This window comes from Crocodylus porosus, unplaced genomic scaffold (genome assembly GCF_001723895.1).
Source record: "Crocodylus porosus isolate Cpor-Errol unplaced genomic scaffold, CroPor_comp1, whole genome shotgun sequence".
Classification (NCBI taxonomy): domain Eukaryota; kingdom Metazoa; phylum Chordata; order Crocodylia; family Crocodylidae; genus Crocodylus; species Crocodylus porosus.
Genome location: NW_017728939.1, coordinates 2489628 through 2495506, shown reverse-complemented (window position 1 = coordinate 2495506; position 5879 = coordinate 2489628).

The window sequence follows — 5879 nt, the reverse complement described above, 5'->3', positions numbered from 1 at the left end:
CCCTCCTAAAGTCTAGGGCTGTTGCCTTGCTGCAGCCCTTTGCCACCTTACGCTGGATGGTGAATTCTAGCAAGCGATGATCACTGTCTCCCAGGTGGCCCATCACCCGCAGCCCCCTCACCAGGTCATCACCCGTGGCCAGCACCAGGTCCAACAAGGAGGGTGTGAGGAAGTAAGTGCCTACTCATCCCCACCCAGCCCCTATGGAGAAGGTAAGCACACCAGTGAACCTAGAAAGCTGGATGTGGGTGGAGCAGAGTAGGGGCCAGATGCTGCTGGAGATGAGAGGTGCTGACAGACATGATCTCCCTCCTGTAACTCATGGCGCTTTACAGGAAGTGCCATAAGTTACAGCAATCCTCCCCATTAACCCAACAGATGTTCGCTGTTGGGTCTGGGGGGATCAAGCTCCAGTTTGGAGCAGCTGCATGTCTGCAGCTACTCTCCCATAACCCTCCCCTGCCCTTTATAGTTCCTGTGAATGGGAGGGGGAGAAGGGAGGTGGGGGCGGAGTTATGTCCGGGTTTTTCCCAGCCTGTGCTGGAGGGTGGGGCAGATGGAACCCCCACAGGGGTGGATTGCCCCCCACTGTCTAATCCACCCACCCCACCCTCCACTGCAAGCTGTGGAAACCCCAGACAGAACTCATGTAATAAGAGTTCAGATTGTTGCACAATTGGGCACTTTAAAGTGCTTTGCAGCACAGCTGTAAAGCACTTCAGGGGCCTGATCATGCGTAAAACTGTCACTTCTGTCAGTGCCTGAGGTATCGCCTTCCCTGGCTCTGCTACTGAGAGTTTTACATGACTACCAAAGATCAAAATCCCTTATTTTGGCAGTGATTGCAGAGCCGGGGAAGTGTTAACATGATTCTTGGTGACAACACCTTCTCTCCAAGCAGCATCCTGCTCTTGCCTCACTCCACTTCCCTACCGGGCCACCCCTGAAAAAGTGCTCCTTTTCCCCCCAGGCCCTCGGGTGCTCCTGTTTGGTACTCCTGCCCGACCCCTCCTGCGAGGAGGTAAGCTCTGTAATAAATATGTTTTTAAAATGGGGTGGCACTGAATTCAGAAAAGTTGTGGTGGGGGGCTTGGAATCTAAAATAGTGGAAAACCACTGCTCTCATCTAAATGATACTTTGGTATGGGCCAGTGTGGATCCAAGATTAGAATGAATGGGTAAACTGGGCATAAAATGACCATGGAAGTTGATGGTTTAAAACCATCAAAAGAGCGAGGTTCTGAAACAGCATAGACGCAGTGCGTAAACTGAAAGAAAAACTTAATTGGTTCTGCGACCTGGTTTATAGGATGTGGTGCCTGTGACAGCAGGGAAGAGGATGACCCAAGATGTTCATCCCACCTTATGATCCTAAATGACTTCTTGGTCGACCCCTCTCCCTCCACTTTTGGAAGAGCCGGTGGCCCATAGAATAGAGTGGAGTCATTTCATCCCACCCCCCACCATAGAATAGAGTGGAGTCATTTCACACACACACACACACACACACACACACACGCACACACACACACACACACTGCTATCATTTTCTTTGCCTCTGAAGAGAACAAGATGCAAATTCAGGTTTCAGAGCAGCCACAGCTCACGGGAGACAGCAATACCTAACATGCAAAACAAAACAATTCTTCAGAACTGTGTTCACCGCGTCTCTTGTGCAATTATGTATCATTTTCAGGGATAATGTGTCCCCCTGCTGCCACCCCCCCCCCACACACACTTATTCATCCACCCCTTAAATCTTTCTCTTTCTTTTCCCTCTTCAACACTGACAGCTATTTCCCCCCCTTTTTGTCAAAACGCCAGCTTTGATTTGAACCAAGTAAAATAAAAATTGACATGTGATTGACAGCAGCCCAAACAGATGCTCTGCTTGACAGGCTGGGGTTACAGAGAACAAGTACATAAATAGAGGCACAGGCTCGGTCAGACGTGTTGCTGACATGTCCTGAATAACTCAGTCTCTGAGTAGTTTATGGTGCTGGATAGGGAGTTAAGAACGTTTAATTTCTATTCCCAGTTCACTGGCAGAGCGACTTGAAGCAAGTGATTTTTATCTTTTCTCTGTGCCTCAGTGTCTCTATTTGAAAAATGGCTACTAGTGTTTTCCCATCCCTTGGGGTGTTTGTGAATCTTTATAAATATTTGTAAAAGGCTCAGAGGACTTCAGGGGAAAAGTAGAAGTACTTTTTATATTTAACTGCACAAGGCTGCAGACTGCTTTTGCTCCCTTTCCCGAATCCAAATCTCTAAAGGGACTTTTAACTTGCAAATGCCCCCAATTGTGCATGCAAAACAAAATGCGTGTTTGCAAAAATCTTTTGTAAAAAAAATAAAAATGCATATGGCTTCCTGCATTGAGGAAGCATTAGCTTTCCTTTGAAAAATGGACTTTCTTTGTGGAGGTGGTAGCCGCTCTGCTCTTCTCCCAGCTTTGCTAAGATAGCGTGCTTAATTCTCTCTCCCCCTGAAATCCTCTATGCTTTTTGCCTGTCTGAGCCCCTCCTGAATTAGACTCTGTGCCTTTTTTTGTGTTTATTTTCCTCCTTTCTTGTTTTGCTTCCCTTTTATATTTTGGCGTGCCCTTCCCCCTGTCCAGTCAAGCTAAACTTCAGGCTGAAGGAACCTCTTTGCCCTAAATCACTCCAGCTCCCTTTAGGTTAGGATTTTCTGTGCTTCGTACCTTATCTTGTGCTGCTTCTGGCCTTTTATATTCTTTTCAGACTTTTACTTTCTTCTCCTCATCTTGATCCAGACCAGCCTCCCCACACCCCAGCTGCCAGAGCAAGGCCTTCTTTCATTAACCCATTTCCTGCCAGAATTGCCAGCCTCATCCTGGAGGGGATCTTTGACTCTCACAAGCCCATGGAGTGTGATAGCTGTGTTAGGATGGAAAAACATGCCCTGGCGGGTCACATAGTGGCCATCGTTCTCCTGAGTGCTCCCAGTAGGGCTGCGGAAGTGGCATGTGTGGTGGGGGAAGGCGGGTTTGATCCTCTGACATGTAAGCTTGACTGGTGCATGTTTTCATGCCTAGTTCCTCAAACAGCTATGTACTTTTAGCAGTCATTTATTTAACATTTTTATAATAAAGCTGTAAGGGTAAAAATTATTGTTAAAAGCGTTTCTTTTTTTTTCTTGGAAAATAAACTTGCAGAGAAAGGAAAGCAATTGCACATTACATTTTAAAGACCTAGACCCCTGGCCTGCAGCCCTGTGTCACCTGGCTCCATGAGTCCTGAAATTTGGCAGCAGGAGAGCAATAACATTACTCCCCCACCACCAAATTGTTGGACCTCTGTGAAGACCCAGACCCTGCATGTTAGATCCAATACTCCATCCTGAGCCTAGAGTACCTGGCCATTAATGAGCAGGGATCCTGGCTTCATCTGTTAAAAAAAAAAGTCACAAATTCTGTGACTTAAAAAAAAAATTACAAAATTCTCTGAACAAACCCCCCTGTTTTTGTGAGAAAACAGGTTTGTCCCTTAAGAAGCCACTTCATCAAACCTAATGTGTTTCAGAGGAACATATCAGTTTTCACAGACTCAAGGAAACAGGTAAGTTTCTGATTAGGAAAAAGAAAAACTGTTTCTGTTTGCCTAGTGTTATGCTGAGGAGCCTGGACTTCTAGGGTCTGCAACCCCAGCACAACCTGTCCATGCTGACTGCTTGGGAGCCAGGGACCATGGGCTGCAGCTTACATGGCCACATAGCCGGAGCCTGGAGAGCCTAAAAAGTCTTAGGGCTTCTCTGAACGTGCATATGAGCTGAAAGACTTTTGGCACCGAAGAAGAAAGTCCTGAGTCCTCTGACTCATTCCACAGCTCGTGAATCATGACCAGGGATCCAGGTTTTCCATTTCCCACAGAAAAATGCAGAGAAACCACTGGTTTTCCTCTTTACCCAAGGCAAATGAAGATTACCCATTTTAATGGAGAAACTTGCAGACTTTGCAGTTTTGCAAAGAGCTCTCTGTAGGCTGGCGAGTTCCAGCCTGCAAGGGCTGGGAGAGAGGGGGAGGAGGGGCGTCAGGCATGGGCTGCCATATACATGTATATGCACATGGCCACTAGGCAGTCTGGAGAGCAGCTCCCGCAGGTAAGGGCGGGGGGGATAGAGGCCCTCATAGGAAGCAAAGGAGGGAGGGAATTGGACAGGGCTGGGGCTGTTGCTCAGCCAGGAAGTACATGGGCCTTGGGGCTTGTGGCCACAATGTGCAGCCACAGGGCCCTGGCAGGAAGCAGGACCGGGCCAAGGGCAGCTTGTCCAGGGGGTTGGGGCCAGCTTCCCAGCATTGCACAAACTCCCGGAGTGGACATCGGGGGACGCTTGCCCCCCCAGATCTGTGCACAAGGTGGGGGCAGGCATGGGTTGCCCTCTGTGGCCTTGGGTTACCCAACCTGATATTCTTTCCCAGGGTCTCCACAGACCAGCATGTGCGATACAGTGCTGCAGGGCACAGTGGGCCATGCAGGGAAGCTGCTTGCTGCTGCAAGCTGCAGACTGCCCTGGCAAGAAGTCTTCTGCATGTGCAGGGGCAGCAGAGCTGGGTTGTGCCCCTCACTGCTGCCGGACGGCCCCAGCCATGTAGCTTTTTACCAGAAACAATTTTCAACAAGTTTATGATGTTAGAAATTCAAGCTGTGTGTGTTAGTTTAAGATAGATAATGTAGGTCATGCTGTTTGCCTGCTTACAGTTACCCTTAACTTGCTCTACAGTTAATGTGAGAGATTTTTGCACAGAAGATTTAAAGCTAGAAATCAATGCTTAGCTACTATTTACCATAAAAACAACATTGCAGCCTCTTAAAATAAGTGGGAAAGAAATGTTCTAGTCACCTGCCACTTGAATAGCAATACACGCAGTCACTAATTTAATGCAAATCTCATGCTGCTTTCTTGTGTTTGTCATTTCAGTGCATTTGTACTTGTAGTTTTTATGCTAATGATTCTGCTTCATTGCTAACTGGGTCTGTATGCCTGTAATTTCAATGTTATTAGTAATTACACAGTTATGGGTGTATGTATGGATACATGTGTCTGTGTAACTCAGCTTTCCGTTGTCTCCTTATTATTGAAAGAGAGGAATTCTTAGTCTCCATCTGACAGCATTTCTCTGTCTTTTTTAATGTAATGCAGCAGATTTTGAATGCTGCATTCTATCAATATGAATATTTCAGAACATGTTCTAGGCACAGATAAGCAGAACCCTCTAGTTTTTGGTGCAAACTGGGAAACCACTATAAGAGTTTGTTTGGGATGTAAGCAGCTGGGTCTGCAGGTAGGCTTTGAGGGACAATTAGGAGGTTAGCAAGGTGGGGCATAGGTTACCCTTTGGCTCAGGGTCTGGGTCAGCAGGATGGAGAATGTGGGGCCAAGTTCCAGGACAGCTGAAAGGGGAGATCCGAGAGACAGGTCTACAAATGAGCTTTAATGAGAAGTAGCCTATACTGCTGTGCATTAGAGCATTACATAAAGAACCGTGACATTACACTAAATGCACAATAAAATAGGCTACTGTGCATTAAGGGTCACTTAAAAGATGTGCAGTTTGGTACTGCACATCAGGGCAGCCTAATGAGCATTTATTTAGTTCCTCACATTGGAAGGATAAATTTAATGAACATTAGGAAATGTACCTTTATTCATGTATAGATGTGCCCATATAGTCTGAGGCATGAGCCGAGATCAGATGGCAGGAGTCAGAGAACCAGTGCTGAGTTTCAGGGAGAGCTGAGATCAGGGTTAGGAAAATCAAGGCAAGTCAGGTACCAGAAGAACCAGAGGGCAGAGCCAGCACCAAGTTCCAGAGAAGATCTAAGACTGAGTCAGGAAAAGCCAAAGCTGAGTCGGAAGCC